Source organism: Mirounga angustirostris, unplaced genomic scaffold (genome assembly GCF_029215605.1).
Source record: "Mirounga angustirostris isolate CCGP_5_RB_7025 unplaced genomic scaffold, mMirAng1.0.hap1 SCAF_17, whole genome shotgun sequence".
Taxonomy (NCBI): Eukaryota; Metazoa; Chordata; class Mammalia; order Carnivora; family Phocidae; genus Mirounga; species Mirounga angustirostris.
Genome location: NW_026991725.1, coordinates 4089680 through 4110195, shown reverse-complemented (window position 1 = coordinate 4110195; position 20516 = coordinate 4089680).

Below are 20516 nucleotides of genomic sequence, written 5' to 3'. Positions count from 1 at the left end.
TAAAATACCAGTAAAAAAAAAAAAAATGAGTAAGAGCCCCCCAAATTTACATCGATAAACATGTACAAACTTACTACTATTCTTTTTCCCAATTCCTCTTTCCTTGAGGACAGAGATGTTACAGACTTGCAGGGCTTGGTCATAGTAACAGTAAACAAAAGACAGAAAACAAAAATGCAAAACAACAAACAACAACAACAACAATAATAATAGCTAATACATGCTGAGTGCTTATTATGGGTCAGGCACTATGATAAGTGCTACCCCCTATTTCACTTAATTGTCATAGAAATCCTATAAGGCAGTTCTTTCTTTTTTAAGATTTTATTTACTTATTTGAGAGAGAGAGAGAGTGCGCACGAGCAGGGGGGAGGGGTAGAAGGAGAAGCAGACTCCCCGCTGATCAGGGAGCCCGATGCGGGGCTCGATCCCAGGACCCTGGGATCATGACCTGAGCCGAAGGCAGACGCTTAACCGACTGAGCCACCCGGCGTCCCCATGAGGCAGTTCTTATCATCCCCATTTATACACAAGGAAGCTGACCCTTGAGAGCCTTGCCCCCAAGCTCACACAACCTGTAGGTGTAAACCCTGGTCCTCACCCAGTTTTCTGACTCCGAAGCCTGTGCAGCAACCGCTGAGACACAGAGTCCAGATGCACAGTAAAGACTCCCTCGGCGGCTGGCCAGGGTCACCCAGGCTGCGCGTTCACCAGCACGGAAACACCGCACGTGGACAAGCCTGACTGGTGAGGATGTGATGGGACGTCGGTGTGAGCTGCTTCCATCATGCAGAAGCTGGAAGTTGGCGAGGAAGGCGGTTACTCCCAAGGACCAAATGCCGGACTGTAGGTCCCTGGCCCACTTGGCAAGGGCTCCTCAGGCCAGGCTCGGAAGCACGCCCCACGTCCCAGGCTGGAGCCACCCCCTGCCTGTCTTCCCTCCTATCTGGAGGACGCTGGGAAATCACAGCCCTGCCCGGGGTCCCCTCATCTACCCAGAAGTGAAGATAGGTACCAGGAAAGGGGTGTTAGGGGAAGCAGGTGCCGGCAGTCCGGCCCTGGGAGGCTGCAGGTCCGGTGCGACCCAAACTGAGCCTTCCAAGTCCGGCTGCTTCCCGGATACGGGCGCGCGCGTGCGCAGAGCCCACTAACCGGCTCCTAATATGAGGTTGCTTTTTTTCTATAGTGATAGAACTTTTTATTTATAGCTGGGCAATTTCCACCCAGAATAAAGACCTCTTGGGGTGGCTGGGTGGCTCAGTTGGTTAAGCGTCTGCCTTCGGCTCAGGTCATGATCCTGGAGTCCCTGGATCGAGTCCCGCATCGGGCTCCCTGCTCGGCGGGGAGTCTGCTTCTCCCTCTCCCTCTCCTCCTGCTCCTGTACCCTCTCTCCCTCACTCTGTCTCTCAAATAAATAAATAAAATCTTAAAAAAAAAAAATCTGCAGCCTTTTTTTTTTTTTTTAAGATTTTATTTATTTATTTGACAGAGAGAGACACAGCGAGAGAGGGAACACAAGCAGGGGGAGTGGGAGAGGGAGAAGCAGGCTTCCCGTGGAGCAGGGAGCCCGATGTGGGACTCGATCCCAGGACCCTGGGATCATGACCTGAGCCAAAGGCAGACGCTTAACCAACTGAGCCACCCAGGTGCTCCCGCAGCCTTGTTTTAAAAAACACAGCAGCAGCCCTGGGCCACTGAGGTCTGGGCTTCAAGTCAGAGAAAAAAAGAAATTCTACCCTGTTTAAACCACTGTTCTTGGGGTGCCTGGGTGGCTCAATCATTAAGCGTCTGCCTTCGGCTCAGGTCATGATCCCAGGGTCCTGGGATCGAGCCCCTCATCAGTCTCCCTGCTCCACGGGAGGCCTGCTTCTCCCTCTCCCTCTCCCCCGCTTGTGTTCCCTCTCTAGCTGTCTCTCTCTCTGCGTCAAATAAATCAATAAAATCTTTGAAAAAACAAAACAAAACACTGTTCTTTTGGTTATGTCACTCACAGCTGAATCCAGTCCTAACAGACACACATACGTACACAGACACATTCCCAATATGCAGCGTAGACATAGCCCACAAGACACGGGAGGGTAGGTGGACACTGAAATCTCACAGGATCAGGAGTACCCACTCAGATTCACTCATTCAGCACACTAAGTTCATAGCTGTCTTTCCCCGAAGCTCTTACCTCCCTCCTTTCTTCCCCATCATAGTGCTTCCCATGGTCTATTATAATTACCCATTTGCCTGTCCATCTCACCCTGGCTCTGTTTGTCTCTGGGACCATGTCCATCTTGTTCATCATCCTTCACTTAGAACCATGCACAGGACCTCACTGAGTATGTGACCAGTTTGCATCTTCCAGCCTGCAGGTGATGCCTTAGACCGCTGGGGACTGGAGATTGAATGAAGAGTAGTAAGACTGGTTAGGAGTCTGTCAGGCGCCTGGACGTGATGAATACCTGGACCGAGGTGCCAGGAGTGGGGACAGGGCTGGAGTGGAGAGAGAGCAGGAGATGGGATTGGCTGGCTTCGGTGATGATGAGTGAGAGAGAGGCAGGGGTCACGATTGGCACCCAGATTTCTAATCTGAGTAATGGAATAATAAACAGTGGGCCCCCCAAATAAATAAGCAAGTAAATAGATAGTGGCACTGTTTGCTGAAAGAGAAAACACAAGAGGAAAGTAGACAACAGGGAAGAAGGTAATGAGCTCAGTCTTGGCGCTTTGTGTTCCCAAGCCTGGGAGACATCCAGGTGGAATCATGCAGGAGGTAGCTGGACACACAGAGCTGGACAGACTGAAAGATGCATAAAGACACAAGCGCCCATTCAGAAACATTCCCACCTGTGTACTTTCATCATTCGTTTAAAAGTGCTGGAAGAAGCAGGGCCCAAGGCAGGGCCCTGGGATGGAGGTTGGTGGGCCACCTCCCCATTTCCACTACAACCTGATAGGTCATCTTGAGCAAGAGACTCTGCCTTTCTGGCTCATAATTTTCGGCTTTGTTGTAAACATGAGAGGAGTGCCTCGGACCTGTTTCCTTCCAGCTCTCCCATGCCGTGATCCTTCGTTAAATATTTGAAATATTTGAACGTCTACCCTGTGCAGGTGACTAGGCTAGACACTGACCCCATTCCTGTTTCTCCCAAAAACTGAATCAACAACTAGAAATAGAAGGTCAGGGGCGCCTGGCTGGCTCACACAGTAGAGCAGGCGACTCTTAATCTCGGAGTTGTGAGTTTGAGCCCCATGTTGGGTGCAGAGATTACTTAAATAAATAAACAAAGAAGAAGAAGGAGGAGGAGTGGGAGGTCAACTGCAGGAGGAGCCTGGTGGGCGAAGCTTCTTGTAAGCCCCCCCACCCCTGACTCCTGCCTGTTCTTCCTTTTTCCTCATTCCTTGAACCAACATCTCTGTCCACCCAATAGGCCAGCAGGCCCACCTTTGGCTTCCAGCCATTCCTCGCCTGACCCTCTTCTCTCCTCCCAACGGCCATTTTCTTAAAGACCTCCTGGGAATAAAAGTGATCTGAATTCCTTACATTTGCATCACACGTTACATTTCTTTTTTATTTTTTATTTTTTATTTCTTATTTATTTGAGAGAGAGAATGAGAGACAGCACAAGAGGGAAGAGGGTCAGAGGGAGAAGCAGACCCCCTGCTGAGCAGGGAGCCCGATGCGGGACTCGATTCCGGGACTCCAGGATCATGACCTGAGCCGAAGGCAGTCGCTTAACCAACTGAGCCACCCAGGCGCCCACACACGTTACATTTCTATTTCTCCAGTATAAATGACGTGTGTTGCCCAGGAACCATGTAGTAGGCAGTGGGCCAGGCTCCAAAGCCCTGGGATGAAGAAGTCATGAGCCCTGCCCTCCTCCCAGAAAGCCAGGAAGAGAACTAGCAATGCAGCCTGATAGGATACAATCACACAGGGGCTGTAGGAACCTCACGGGAATCCCACGGGAGCTGTAGAAGTGGTGCGTGTGTGTGTGTGTGTGTGTTCAGGAGGATACTCAACGCTGTGAAATTTCCCTGAACCATCAGACTGGAAAGGGTCTCCCAGACCAGTTAGCTCCACCCCCTCATTATATTTGTGTAGAAACGGAGGCCCAGGGAAGTTAAGTGACTTGCCCAACGACACACAGCTGGTGAGAGTAGCCAAGCCTCCCCTGCAATCATATCCCAAACTTCTTCCGGTTCTCATCCATCATGCTTTTGCCACCTCACCACACTCCCTCCTGATTATTCAATAATCATATTTTAAGTTTCACGAGTGTCAAGATACTGCCAGGGACCATGCTAAGCTCTCCACGAGGATTGTCTCATTTCTGACTCACAGCAATTCTAAGAGTGAAGTGTGCTTTTATGATCTCCTATCATGATAACATTGAGTCTTGGGTTAATTGACTCGCTCAAGGTCACCCAGATAACATGTGAAAAAGTCAATATTTGAACACAGGTAGTCTGAATAGAGAACGATGTTCATGGAAAAAAAAGAAAAAAGAAAAAGGAAAAAGAAAGAAAGAAATCACCAGGCAACCTTGTTTAACATACAATTCCAAAACCCTACCCCCAGAAAGTCTGATTCAGTAGGTGTAGGGTAAACAAGCTGGAGCCTAGGTGATTAAGATTTGGTGGTCCTCGGGCCACACCCTGAAAAACCCAATTCTCTCTCTCTCTCTTTTTTTTTAAAGATTTTATTTATTTGACAGAGAGAGACACAGCAAGAGAGGGAACACAAGCAGGAGGAGTGGGAGGGGGAGAAGCAGGCTTCGCGCGGAGCGGGGAGCCCGATGAGGGGCTCGATCCCAGCACCGCGGGATCAGGACCTGAGCCGAAGGCAGACGCTTAACGATTGAGCCACCCAGGCGCCCCAAACCCAATTCTCTTGTATCTTTTTTCTAAATTCAGAGTTTTCTGGCACCTCCCTCCCCTGGGACCCTAGGAACTGTCCCCCTCCGCAGGAACTGACTTTGGGAGATGAAGAGGGACGGTGCTCTAGGGACAGGCGTGTGCCCCCTGGTGGTCAGAGATGAGAAGCCCGGAGCTGCAGCCCAGAGGCCGCTGGTCAACAGCACAGCGGTGAATTTTGCCACAATTCCGAGCAGCCAATGTTACCGAGGAGCCGCTGTGTGCCAGCACTGAGCCGGCGGAACACAGGCTGCACCCGAAAGAAACAAGACTTTTAGGAGCAGAAGTCTTCAAGGTGACCGGTTCGAAGGCATTCATTCATCGCAAGCTACAGTTGGGCAAATTTCATCTGGTGCGAGTAGTGATATTTGACGATACGTGGCTCTGTCGCTTAGGTCTTTAGGAAGGCTGCAAAAGAGTTTTTTGAAAAAGGCTGAGCCCACGCTCTGGAATGAGAATACAGGCACGTATTTGCAGGGCAGACGAAGACCCCCTGGCTTTGTGCTCAGGCTGCTGCAGGCTCTCTTGTTCTCTCTTCTCTCTTCAGGCTCCGGGATCCTGGGAGGGTTCCTGCGTCTTCCTGGGGAGCAGGTGCATCCCCTCGAACCTGAAACAATAGTGATCGCTCCCGCCTAGGGTTGTAACGAGGATGAAATGGGCTCTTAGAACAGTGCCTGGCACATGGTGCAAGCTCACGAAATTGTAGTGGTTTTGATATACTTAGTAGTTAGAGATCATGAAGTATAAAAGATACAAACCAGGAGTTCTGATATCAGTCTTGATTTATTCTCCTTGAAAGGGAACAGTGATAATTCTCAATCCTGTGTAGTCGAGGAACAAAAGCTACTGTCATTCTGAATTCTCTGCTACGTGTCCACAGACCTGAAGGCTGCTCCAGACTGCTGGCGGAACGTAAATTAGACTGGCAACTTGGGGAAACTGTTTGATAGTGACGGCCGGGCTGAGCATAGTATGACCCAGCACTTCCACCCCTGCGTGTATTCCCCAAAGAAATGCTCATATACCTTAACCAAGTTCCTAAGTAAGAGTGGCCATAGCAATACTATTTATAATAGCCCCCAAGTGGAAACTACACAAATATCTATTAATACTAGAATGAATTTTTTAAAAAGTGGTATTTCGGGGCGCCTGGGTGGCTCAGTCGTTAAGCGTCTGCCTTCGGCTCAGGTCATGGTCCCAGTGTCCTGGGATCGAGCCCTGCATCGGGCTCCCTGCTTGGCAGGAAGCCTGCTTCTCCCTCTCCCACTCCCCCTGCTTGTGCTCCCTTTCTTGCTGTGTTTCTCTCTGTTAAATAAATAAAATCTTTTTTTAAAAAAGTGGTATTTCATAGAAAAGAACACCATACAGCAATGAGAACTACAATTACATGAAATGACATAGGAGAATCTCACAAACATAATGATGAGAGAACGAAGTCAGACACTGAGTGGTTAAGGGGCGCCTGGGTGGCTTAGTTGGTGACACGTCTGACTTGGCTCAGGTCATGATCTCAGGGTCCTGGGATTGAGCCCCGCATCTCCCTCTGCCCCTCCCCCTGCTTGTGCACTCTCTCTCTCAAATAAATAAACAAAATATTAAAAAAAAAAAAAAGAAGCCAGACGCTGAGGAATACATACCGTATGATTCTGTGTATATAGACTACAAAATGGTCAAAATGAATCTAATGCTGTTAAAAATTGGAATAGTGGGGGTGCCTGGGTGGCTCAGTCATTAAGCGTCTGCCTTCGGCTCAGGTCATGATCCCAAGGTCCTGGGATTGAGCCCCGCATCGGGCTCCCTACTCCGCGGGAAGCCTGCTTCTCCCTTTCCCACTCCCCCTGCTTGTGTTCCCTCTCTCGCTGTCAAATAAATAAATAAAATCTTAAAAAAAAAAATTGGAATAGTGGTTACGTTTCAGAGGACAGTAGTGTCGTGCCCAGAGGGAGTATGAAGAGGCTTTGGAGGGAACTGCCAGTAGGTTCTTTGTCTTGATCTGTGTGGCAATCATACAAGTGTGCACACTTTATAAAAACCATCAGTTTGCTCTATGCACTTTTCTATATAAGTATGTTAGATTTCAATAAAAAGTTTACCTAAAAAATTCTTGATGGTCTCTGATGACCAGTCACAGAATACACTCAGGTCTCACTTATCACAAGCTGAAGCCCAGCATTCTGTAGGGTATCAGAATCAGGAATAGAATGTCCCTCTGGGGATGGGAGATGCGGCCTCAGGTCCATGAGATGGAACCAGTTTTCCCACTCAGAGACAAGAACAAAAGGGCTGTCTTATAGATAAAATGATTTCTAGGAACACTGCACCAGTGGGCCACGGAACACAGCAAGAGAGTTCATTGTGGGTGGAAAAATCAGAGCTCTAACACGGCCCATCACAGAACTAGCACCTGAGAACCTGCTACATGCTTGCTGTTTGAGAACCCCAGTCCAAGAAATTAGCAAAAATTGGTCTGGAAGTAGTGAAACTCAGAGCACTAGCATAAAGAAACACAAAATAACCTCAACGGGAATTCCTCCAAAGCCTAAAGAATGAACAAGACCCTGCCCCATGAAGAAACAAGTAAATAAAGAAGTAAATGTCATGATAGAGAGATGGCAGATGCAATGAATGAGAAAATTTGTAAACCAGGATTTACAGGTAAAAGGACAATCTGAAAAAAATGTTTCAGTTCATGAAACATGAAAGAAAGCTAATTTAAGGGCGCCTGGGTGGCTCAGATGGTTAAGCGTCTGCCTTCGGCTCAGGTCATGATCCCAGGGTCCTGGGATCGAGTCCCACATCGGGCTCCCTGCTCCTTGGGAGCCTGCTTCTCCCTCTGCCTCTCTCTCTCTCTGTCTCTCATGAATAAATAAATAAAATCTTTAAAAAAAAAAAAAAAAAGAAAGCTAATTTAAAATAACTATGTTTAGGGGTGCATGGGTGCCTCAGTCAGTTAAGCATCCGCCTTTGGTCAGGTCATGATCCCAGGGTCCTGGGATCGAGCCCCACATCAGGCTCCCTGCTCAGAGGAGAGCCTGCTTCTCTCTCTGCCTGCCACTGCCCCAGCTTGTTCTCTCTCTCTCTCTGTCAAATAAATAAATAAAATATTTTTTAAAAAAGAATTTAATAGATTAAACAGCTAACTAGATCCTGCTAGAGAGTGAATTAATAAATTGGAAGACAAATGTGAGGAAATCATTCAGGATGTGGTATGAAGAGATATGGAGATAAAGAATCAGAGAATAAAAGACATGGGGTATAGAATGAGAAGCTCTAAATAGGAGTTCAGAGGGGAAAAAATTGACAATAGTGGAAGAAAGAGGCAGTGCACAAACTGGTAGTGGTAGAGAAGTTTCACGAACTGAAGAAAAGCATGAGTTCACACCAACTGAAGAAGTACAAATCCTGAGTAGATGTTTTAAGTCCATATCTAACACAGCCTGTGGAATTGCTGAGTGCTAAAGATAAATAGAAAATCTTTTTTTTTTTTAAAGATTTTATTTATTTATTTGAGAGAGAGAATGAGATAGAGAGAGAGAGAGCATGAGAGGGGGGAGGGTCAGGGGGAGAAGCAGACTCTCTGCTGAGCAGGGACCCCGATGCAGGACTCGATCCTGGGACTCCAGGATCATGACCTGAGCTGAAGGCAGTCACTCAACCAACTGAGCCACCCAGCTGCCCGATAAATAGAAAATCTTAAAAGCTACAAAAGGGAACAGACTACCTACTTAGGAACAATATTCAGAAGGATGATGGATTTCTCATCATTGCTGCTGTTTCCAGAAGAAAATGACATAAAATTATCAAGATACTGAAGGAAATAACTGTCAACCAAGAATTTTATTCCCAGCTATCCTTACATTCAAAAGTAAGGGTAATGGGGCTCCTGGCTGGCTTGTCGGTGGGTGGAGCGACTCTTGATCTTGGGGTTGTGAGTTTGAACCCCACATTGGGTACAGCAATTACTTAAAAGTAAAATCTAAAAAAATTTTTAAAAATCTAAAAAATCTAAAAAAAAAAGTAAGGCTAAAATAAGTTGTTTTTAGACATACAGAGATTTTTAAAATTTATTACTTATAGATAAGTATTGAAAGTGCTGAAAGAACTATTAAAGGATTACTTTATTAACAAGGAAGAAAAATCTAAAAGGAAGGAGTAAAATGCAAGAAGGAATGGTAGTAAATAAATCAGTAAATCTAAACATGTATCGATTACTAAGAAAGCAAAATAAAATGAGGAACTGAACAGTAACATAGAAGATGGGAATTGGAAGTTTAGAATGAAGATCTTTATCTTATTCAGAAGGATAGAGAAGCTGGACACTTTTAGGATGAAAGTTTAATTATTAAAACATCAGAAATAGAATGCATACCTTTCAAACCAGTGGAGAGAGAAAAAGAATTTAAAGAACTCAGTCAGAAGGTAGGAGTGGTGGGGAGAGGCACAGAAAATCCTGATAACTACAAGACACAAAGTAAGATGGCAAACTGTTGTACTTTCGTACTGTGGATATTATACAGTCCATAGAATGAGTGAACGTGATCTGCATGTATCAACACGGATGGATTTCAAAAATACAATGTTGAAAGAAGAAAGTGATTTACAGAATTTATGTCATGTACATTTACATGTATACAAGTTACATGTACATTTTTAATGTATTTTTTTACAAAACACACACAAGAACTATACATATGTTTTATAAGCATGTAGTAAAAATATACAAACATAGATGGAAGGCATACATACCAACTTCAGGATAGCAGTTGCCTCTGAGGAGGGGAAGGGAAAATAAGACTAGGGAGAAGTACAAAGAAATCTTCCATTTTATCTGTAAGATTTATTTCAAAAAGAAAAAAGATCTGAAGTAAATATGACAAACTGTTAACTCTTGTTAATTATGTCTGGTAAGTCATGAGGTTTGGCTATTGGAGGCTACTGGAAAAGTTCTTCCTTGCTTTTTAGAAAGTCACAGGAAGCTACTCTCTCTCTCTCTCTCTCCTGATGGATGTGAACAATGAAGCACACAGCCCCAATTGCTACTGGAAAACATCCAACAATCATGAAAGCAACCAGGCTTAGAATGAAGCCAACACGAAAATCAGTAGAACAGAGATGGAAAAAACCCAGGTCTTGAAAAATCACTGGATCAGCCAAGCCTGAAGATTACCTTACTGCATTATTGTCTGTTAAGTAAACTAAATTAATTTTCTTATTGTCCCGGCATAAGTTTGCATTACTAGGGTTTTCTATTACTTGCAAATGAACTTATTAGTAACTGATATAGTGGGGATGCAGAAGCAGGGATTTATAGAACTACTGGGGAGGTAGAATTAACAAGATTCAGCCAAAGGCTGGATATGAAGGTGAGAAAGAGAGCGAAGTCAAGATTGATTCCCCAATTTTTGACTTGGGTAAATGTGGATGGTGGTGCCATCTCTGAGATAAGGAAAATCAGAGGAAAATCAGGTTGAGGGTGGTGGGGGTGACAGTAGAGATAATCTGAACAGCTTGGCTATATTGGTTTGAGGACTTGATTGGAAACCATCTCACCGGCGGTGTCCAGGAGGTAGCCAAATACTCAAAACTGGAGTTAAATAATGAAGAGTGTCTCCCCAAAATGCATGTCCACCTGGAATCTCAGAATATTGCCTTATTTGGAAATAGGGTCATTGCAGATGAAATCACATAAATTAAGATGAGATCATATTGGATTAGAATGGACCCTAAATCCTGTGATTGGTGTCCTTCTCAAAAGGCCATGTGATGACACAGAGAGACACATGGAGGAGAACACCATGTGAAGACAGAGGCAGGGCCTGGGGTGATGTATCTATATGCCAAGGAATGCTAAGAACTGCTGGCAACTACCAGAAACAATGAGAGAGGCATGGGACCATTTCTGCTTCAGAGGCTCCAGAAGGAACCAACCCTACTAACACTGTGATTTAAGACTTCTAGCCTACAGAACTCAGAGAAAATAAGTTTCTGTTGTGTTAAGCCAAGGTCATGGGAACTTGTATGGTAGCCCTAGGAAACCAATTCCAAGAGAGATGTCTGAATTTGAAATACAGATTTGAGAGTCATCAACATAAAGTGGTTGTTGAAGTCTTGGGAATAGATGAGATTAGCCAAGGAGCATGTAGAATGAGAAAAGAGGGTCAAGAATGGGCTGCAAGGAAGACTGCCATCGAAGGAGGAGCAGGAAGGGGCAACGGAATGGACCAAGAAGATTGAGGAGGAGCAGCAGAGAGTGGTGACTCGGAAGCCAAGGGAAGAGTGTTTCTAAAGGACATGCTTAGTGGGATGGATACTGTAGAGAAAAAAGAGTCCATTGGGTGTGGCAATATGGAAGTCCTTGATCTCCCTGGCCAAAGCAGTTTGGGAAGAGTGGCAAGGACATAAACAAGATGGCTGTTATTTAGAGTGAGAGGGGGTGAAGATGTTGAAATAGTCACTACTTCTTAAAGGCCTCTGGCCATGATGGGGGGAGGGGGTGATGTCCAGAAGGGGAAGCAGAGTCTTGGGTGGGTTTGGGGTTTTGTTTGAGATGGAGCCTTAAGCCTATTTATAGGTTGAGGGAAAAGAATCAGTAGGAGAAAGTTTAAAAATGGCAGGAACAGAACATGGAGCCTGGAAAACAGAAACACAAAATCCGTCGTTTTTTAAAGAAGATTTTATTTATTTGAGAGAGAGAGAGAAAAAAAACATGAGCAGGGAGAGGGGCAGAAGGAGAGGGAGAAACAGTCTCCCCACTGAGCATGGAGCCAATCCCAGGATGCTGAGATCATGACCTGAGCCAAGATCAAGAGTCGGACGCTTAACCAACTGAGCCACCCAGGTGCCCAAAACTCCATCACTGATGAAACTAGAAGACATACATAATTTCTAATTAGAACGTTTAAAAAATTTTTTATTTAAATTCAATTTGATTAATATATAGTGTATTATTAATTTCAGAGGTAGAATTTAGAGATTCATCAGTTGCATATAATACCCGGTTCTCATTCCATCAAGTGCTCTCCTTAATGACTGTCACCCAGTTACCCCATCCCCCCACCCACCTCCCCTCCAGTTTGTTAGAGTTAAGAGTCTCTTATGGGGGTGCCTGGGTGGCTCAGTTGGTTAAGCAACTGCCTTCAGCTCAGGTCATGATCCCAGAGTCCTGGGATCGAGTCCCACATCGGGCTCCTGGCTCAGCGGGATTCTCCCTCTGACCCTCTCCCCTTTCATGCTGTTTCTCTGTCTCTCTAAATAAATAAATAAATAAAATCTTTAAAAAAAAAAAAAAGAGTCTTTTATGGTTTATCTCCCTCTCTGTCTCCATCTTATTTTATTTTTCCTTCCCTTCCCCTATGTTCTTCAGTTTTGTTTCTTAAATCCCACATATAACTGAAATCATATGATATTTGTCTTTCTCTGACTGACTTGTTTCGCTTAGCATAATACCCTCTAGTTCCATCCATGTTGTTGCAAATGGGAAGATTCCATCCTTTTTGATGGCTGAGTAGTATTCCATTGTAGTATACCACATCTTCTTTATCCATTTGGCTGTCAATGGACATCTGGGCTCTCTCCATATTTTGGCTATTGTGGACATTGCTGCTATAAACATTGGGGTGAAGGTGCCCCTTCGAATCACTATGTATCCTTTGGACAAATACCTAGTAGTGCAATTGCTAGGTCATAGAGTAGCTCTATTTTTAACCTTTTGAGGAGCCTCCATACTGTTTTCCAGAGTGGCTGCACCAGCTTGCATTCCACCAACTGTGTAGGAGGGTTCCCCTTTCTCCGCATCCTCGCCAACATCTGTCATTTCCTGACTAGTTCATTTTAGCCATTCTGACCGTGTGAAGTGGTATCTCATTGTGGTTTTGATTTGTATTTCTCTGATGCTGAGTGATGTTGAACATTTTTTCATGTGTCTGTTGGCCATTTGGATGTCTTCTTTGGAAAACTATCTGTTCATATCTTCTGCCCATTTCTTGACTGGATTTTTTTTGCTTTTTGGTTGTTGAGTTTGGTAAGTTCTTTATAGATTTTGGATATCTAATTAGAACTTTAAGACAAAAAATGAGTGGGAGCATTTGAGGAGATGGAACATAAGTCATCACTCCCAAGACGCCTGGGTGGTTCAGTCGATTAAGCGTCTGCCTTCAGCTCAGGTCAGGATCCCAGGATCCTGGGATCGAGTCCCACGTCGGGCTCCTTGCTCAAAGGGCGCCTGCTTCTCCCTCTGCCTGCCACTCCCCCTGCTTGTACACACTCTCTCTCTGGCAAGTAAATAAATAAATAATCTTTAAAAAAAAGTCACCACTTCCTACATGTGAACTGTGCACAGTGACTTTCTTCCAAACAGTACAGTATGGAAAAGAAAAAAAAAAAACTTTACAAGTAGAGAAAAATGACAAACACTACCTCGAGCCAAGTAATCAAGATCAACATCAATAGTCATGAGTCATTTGATAGTATACGTCCCTGACATGATATGATGAGAATGGCCCTTTACCTCTGTGGGCCCTCCTCCCCACAGCACATTAGTTCAGTCTAATCATGAGAACAACATCAGACAAATCTTTTTTTTTGAAGATTTTACTTATTTGACAGAGAGCTAGAGAGCACAAGCAGGGGGAGTGGCAGAGGGAAAGGGAGAAACAGACTCCCTGCTGAGCAGGGAGCCCGACACAGGGCTTGATCCCAGGACCCTGAGATCATGATCTGAGCCGATGACAGATGCTTAACCGACTGAGCCACCCAGGCGCCTCCCATCAGACAAATCTTAACTGAAGGTCGTTCTATAAAGATACCTGATCTGTACTCCTCAAAACTGTCAAGGTCATCAAAAACAAAGAATGTCTTAGGAACTGTCGCAAACAAAAGGAGCCTAAGGAGACATGACAACTAAGTGTAATATGGTGTCCATGCTGGAATCTTGGAACAGAAGAAAAGACATTAGGGGAAAAACTGAGGAAATCTATATAAGTATGACTTTAGTTAATAATAATGTACTATTATTGGTTCATTAATTGTGACAAATGTACCAAACTGATGTAAGAAGTTAATACTAGGGAAAACTGGGGGTGGGGCATCTGAGAATTCTCTGTACTGTCCTCACAGTAATTCTGTAAATCTAAAACTATTCTGACATTTTTTTTCTTTTTTTTTTTTTAAAGATTTTACTTATTTATTTGACAGAGAGAGAGAGAGAGAGCACAAGCAGGGGGAGCAGCAGGGCAGAGGGAGAGGGAGAAGCAGGCTCTCCGTTGAGCAGAGAGTCCCACGTGGGGCTCCATCCCAGGACCCCAGGATCATGACCTGAGCGGAAGGCAGATGCCTAACCGACTGAGCCCCCCAGGCGCCCTATTCTGACATTTTAAAAAGCTTACTTAAAAAAAAAGGGAAGCCAAGGGGCGCCTGGGTGGCTCAGTCGTTAAGCGTCTGCCTTCGGCTCAGGTCACGATTCCAGCGTCCTGGGATCAAGCCCCGCATCGGGCTCCCTGCTCCGCGGGAAGCCTGCTTCTCCCTCTCCCTCTCCCTCTCCCTCTGCTTGTGTTCCTTGTCTCTCTGACAAATAAACAAAAATTTAAAAATCTTTGAAAAAAAAAAAAAAAGGGAAGCCGTGCTTGGATGGTTCAGTCAGATAAGCGTCCAACTTTTGATCTCAGCTCAGGTCTTAATCTCAGGGTTGTGGGATTAAGCCCTGCTTTGGGCTCCATGCCCAGCGTGGAGTCTACTAACTAAATGAATGAATAAATAAATAAGTAAATAAATAAATAAAGGGAATGGGGGCGCCTGGCTGGCTCAGTCAGTAAAGCACTCCTCCCTTGATCTCAGGGTTTTGAGTTTGAGCCCCATGTTAGGCAAGGAGCCTACTTTAAAAAAAAAAAAAGTGAATGGGGAATGGTAACTATCCCAACAAGGACAACAGAAAGGACAGTCAAATCTAAGAGGGCAGTGAGGACCATCCATTGGAACTTTGAAAAGGGCCTGGAATTGGAGGCACCAACTACCCACAGGAGGCTGGGTTACTCGAGAAGGCTCAAAGCCGGACTTTGTGAAGATCTGTAGAAAGAGTCGCTAGCTTTCAGTTGCCCCACCTTCCCACCCACTGTGTGGTTCAAACCTTCCGGGAGATAAGACTGTGTGGACTTCGAATCAGAAGGGCAGCTGGAGACAGCCCACCAGGCACAGAGGAGGGGGGAGGCGAGCTGCTGAGCTGAGAGCAGGAAGAGGAAGTGAGAGTCTGTGCTACACCTGTCCCCTTCCACCCAGCTCCAGAAACTAACAGCCAGAGAGATAATCATTCTCAGCAGAGACTGAACCAACCCAAGGAAAATACCTACAGATACTGATCCCAACAAAAAAACAGGTTGACCACCTCTTGTCCTACAATGAAACTTTCCTGTTGCCCATATTCACCCAGGCATCCAGCACTTCTAATCAGCTTTTCCCAAGCAGCTTCCAGCCAGATTTTTCTTGAATAAGAAAGGACATCCACAGGGGCGCCTGGGTGGTTCAGTCAGTTGAGCGGCTGCCTTCGGCTCAGGTCATGAAGCCCAGGGTCCTGGGATCAAATCTCGCATCGGGCTCCTTATTCATCAGGGAGCCTGCTTCTCCCTTGCCTGCCGTTCCCCTTGCTTGCGCTCTCTGTCTCTCTCTCTCTTGCTCTCTCTGTGTCCAATAAAGAAATAAAATCTTAAAAAAAAAAAAAAGCCTCCACAAAACAAACAGAAGTAAAGGAACCCAAAGGGAATAGAAATAACGGAGGATGAAGAAGAAAACTCCAAAGAAGGAACAATATCCTCAGAGAGATACGCGAAAATATTACAGCTATAAAACAAGAATAGGATGCTTTTTAAAATGAAACAATCAGAGAGAACAAAACTGGCTCTTGGACATTAAAAACGTGATAATTAAAATAATAGCTTTGGTAGAAGAGTTTGTGGTAGACACAATAATAGACCTCCAAAAATGTTCACACTCTAGCCCCCGGAGTATAGGAGCATGATCCCACAGGGCAAAGGGGCTTTGCAGATATGATAAAGGAACTTGAGGTGGGGAGAGTAGGCTGGATTATTTGGGCATGTAATCACCGTGTCCTTGTGAGAGAGGAGGCAGGGAGAGTCAGAGAGAGAGAGAGATTTGAAGAAGTGATGCTGCTGGCTCTGAAGTTGGAGGAACCCTGAGCCAAGAAAAGCAGGCAGGCTCCGGGAGCTGGAAAAGGCCGAGCACCAGATTCTCCCCCAGAGTCTACAGAAGGAATGCAGCCCTGCCTACAGAGCTGGGAGATCCAAAATTTGCGTCCTTGGAAGTCACGGTGCTTGTGGTGATTTGCTATAGCAGTGAGGGGAAACTAACTTCGGAGCAAAAGCCAAAATCAAAGAGATCTCTTCGATGTCAGAACAAAAAGACAAAGAAACAGAAAAATAACAGAACTATAAGGAAGCTGGGGTATCGGGTCAGGAGGTTCAACGTCCAACCAATAGAAGTTGCAGACAAAGAGACATTTTAAACAGAGGTCAGAAAATGATCAGAAAATAATGCAGGAACATTTCCCATAATTGAAAGACATACATTTCCTGAAGGTTGAGTCTACCAAATGCCCAGAAAAATAAAGCAAAAAGATTTTCACCGAGGCAAAGGCTCAAGAAATTCATCTTACTGGGGATTAAAAAAAAAAAAGACTCCAAAAGATTCTAGAAAGAAAATAAAAAGTCTCCTACAAAGGATCAGGAATCAAAATGGCACCACACATAAAAGACAAAGGAGAAATGCCCTCTCAGTTTGTAGAGAATTAGTCATCTATACTCAGCCAAACCTTCAATCAAATGTGACTATACAAAAATACATTTTTACACATTTTGATCTTAAAACATTCATCTCCATGCACCATTTCTCAGGATGCTATTAGAGAATGTGCTTTACCAAATCAAAAAGGTGAACTATGAGGGGCACCTGGCTGGCTCTGTCAGCGGAGCATGTGACTTCTTGATCTCGGGGTCGAGAGTTCGAGACCCACGTTGGGTGTGGGGCTTACTTCAAAAAAAATTAAAATAAAATAAAAACAAAAAAGTAAACTATGAGAGAAAGATATGGAATTCAATCCTGGAGCACAGCACAGGGGATTCCCAAGATGTTTGCCAAGAGAAGTCTCTGGGCAGTACCTGCGCACCAGCATAGAAAGAAGATTCTTCCGGGGCGCCTGCGTGGTTCAGTCAGTTAAGGCTCAGCTCTTGGTTTTGGCTCAGGTCGTGATCTCAGGGTCGTGAGATCCAGCCCCGCGTTGGGCTCTGCACTCAGTGGGGAGTCTGCTTGAGATTCTCTCTCTCCTTCTCCCTCTGCCCCTTCCCCCCAGCTCTCAAATAAATAAATAAATCTTTAAAAAAAAAAAAAAAGAAGAAGAAAGAAATTTCTTTAGACTGTAAGAGAACGACAGAGGTTTCCAGGGGGAAAAGATGGAGCCAACAGAGGATCTGAGAAGGTCGAACATGCAGAATATTGTATTAAGAGGTATTTAATGAAAACGCTGGAAAACTGAACCTATGAAAAAATGAGTTTATTTTTAACTCCAGGAAAAGCAAAACATGGTTCAAAACAGGAAATGTGGGGCTCCTGGGTGGCTTAGTCAGTTAAGCAACTGACTCTTGATCTTAGCTCAGGTCTTGCTCTCAGGGTCGTGAGTTCAAGCCCCACATTGGACTCCACGCTGGGTGTGGAGCCTGCTTAAAAAAAAAAAAGAAGAAATGTTATCATGTGTTATTTGGTCCAGTAATAAACAATATTTACAAAGTCACAGAAACAGATCCACTGAATATTGATTTAAGCAAAATTTATAATATATCTGTAGGAGGATGGGGAGGGGAAAAGAGCTGAAATCCTACCTGCCAAGATAGGAAATCAATATATAACATCTAAAATCAATGAATACCAAAAGAAAAACAAAAAGAGTTGACAGAGCGAGCCTCTAAGGAGTAGGGCTGCTGAGTTTGTAAAAAAACATTTATTATACATCTTTTATTAATATATGATTTAAGTTACTTATGCTGTAATAAAATAGATGAGTTACTTTTTTAAAGATTTTATTTATCTATTTGAAAGAAAAACAGAAAGAGAAAGAGAGAGCATGAGCGAGGGGAAGGGGGCAGAGGGGGAAGGAGAAGTAGACTCTCCACTGAGCAGGGAGCGCAGTGCAGGACTCGATCCCAGGACCCTGAGATCATGACCTGAGCCGAAGGTAGCTGCCTAACTGACTGAACCACCCAGGCGCCCCACCCAGGAGCCCCAGGAGTTACTTTTTAAAATACTATAGACAAGAGGGGGCTACTTGATTAAATGAAGTTCTCTTTTTTTTAAGCTTAGCAACTTTTTTATTTGTATTTTTTAAAGATTTTATTTATTTATTTGAGAGAGAGTAAGAGCAAGAGAGATCACAGAGGGAAAGGGAGAGGGAGAAGCAGACTCGCCAATGAGCAAAGAGCAGATGTGCAGCTTGATCCCAGGACCCTGAGATCATGACCTGAGCTGAAGAAAGATGCTTAACCAACCGAGCCACTCAGGCGCCCCTTAAATGAAGTTCTTAAGAAGATGGAAAGGGTGTTATCCAGGACAGGAAACAGTGAGCGTCCGGGGCAGGCGGTGAAGAGGCGAGCATAGCTGTAGAAACAGTGTTGGGGTTGCAGGTACTGTGGGCTCCAGGGGTGGGCAGCGAAAGAAGGCCGTAGCTGATGAAACAGGATATAAGGTCTCTGGCTGGAAGAAAAGGGAGTATAGGTAGGTGAACAGCACGAGGAGAACACAGAACAAGATGCAAGCAGGGACATTTTGGCTGAGACGTTAAAGTAATAGATATCAGAAACCCCGCTATGGGTTTCTGTTATGTGACACTTACTGGAGAGACCACTCTGCAGAAATTTCAAAGGAGGTGTTTGAGAACTGATTTGATGGCTCTTAACCCTCCCTTCTTACCCTGAGGGTATATAGACTCAGAGAGATGAGAGGCAGAACTTGGAGACAGTTTTTGGACAAAGCTTGTGCTGTGAACCCCACCACCCTTCAGGGGAAGGAGTGGGAAGAGTTTCACCTCAAGAAAAGGAGAAGGCTCCCAAGCCCATGGGGAATGCCTGCTATGTGTCCCTCCAGTTAGAAATCCAAAGGTTAGACATTGGGCCGGACAACTGCCGAGGGATTAGGGAAAGAATTTGCCCTGGCAAAGTACACGCGAGTGTTTCCCGTAGACCGGAGGTGGGTTGTGCCTCAGAAGGAACCGGGGTGGGGCTGGAGCAGATTTAGTCCAATAGATGTCCTGGAGGATTGATGGGTCCTCGTCAGAATGAGTCTAGGCCCCTAGTGGAGATGTGTAGACCGAGGTCAAGGCTACTGCAGGTGGGGGCTCTCCCAAGAACCACTCAGCGCCCACAAGACAGGCAGCTCGGAAGTGTTAGAAGGTACAGAGTGTGAAGCATCTTACCACAGGACCATCAGGGAAGAAAGGTTCTGTTCTCTTTCCTCTCCCATTCCCTCCAGCCCTGGGAGGATCAGAAACCAGTGAGTGAAGGGAAGAAGGAAAAAAGAGCGCGCGTTCCCCGGGTTGCAGGCTCTCTGTCTAAGGTGGGTCCTGGCTGGGATGGCAGGGAGAAGACACGCCTTTGAAAAGACATTGAGGTTTGGGTTACGACTGAGTGTTCTAATTGAAAAGCGAGGCTGTCTTTTGTGATTGAAAGTCACCCTCCAAGTTTTTATGACCCGAAAGTGACCGGAAAACTCAGGACACTGCCCAAGTTTCCATCTGAGACAAGGGAGAGAAACTAGTGCTCTGAGGAGTGGGGATGGAAGCGGGGGTGGGGGGGAGGAGGGCAAAAAAAAAAAAAAAAAAAAGAGAGAGAGAGAAGAAAAGAAAGAAAAAAGGAAGGAGCAGAGCAGGTGAAAGCAAAGTTGCTTTTATGGCTATCCCCATGAGCCACGCTTGTTCACACGAGTGAAAGGCAAGGGACTGCAACATGGTAAAGAATATAGATTTTGGCACCAAAGAGGAATGAGTTTGTAATTTGGCTCTGCCACTTCCTAGCTATGTGACCTTGGGTAAGGGACATGACCTCTCTTAGTCTGTTTTTCCTAGTGTAAGAAGAGTTAGTTAAGCTAATCTCACATAGTTATTTGGAAGTTATAGGAAGATTATATAAGATAACATTTGGGAAAACACTGAAAAATATATTCTCGGGGTGCCTGGGTGGCTCAGTTCAGTGGCTGCCTTCGGCTCAGGTCATGGTCCCCGGGGTCCTGGGATCGAGTCTGGCATCGGGCTCCCTGCTCAGCGGGGAGCCTGCTTCTCCCCCTGCCTTCTACTCCCCCTGCTTGCGCGCGCGCTCTCTCTCTGTCAAATAAATAAATAAAATCTTTAAAAAAACCCTACAAAAACATATTCTCTTCCATTCTCCTCTTCGTTATGGGATGTGGGCCCGGGTATGCCAGGGAAGGCTTTCTAAAGACAGTGACTTTTTGCACTGACTTTTCCAGAGGATGGAAGAGAAGCAGAGAGGCAGAGGGGCATCACGGGATGCTCTAGACAAAGATGAAGGGAGACCAGGATTCGCAGAGAACGGGCAGGACATCTGGTT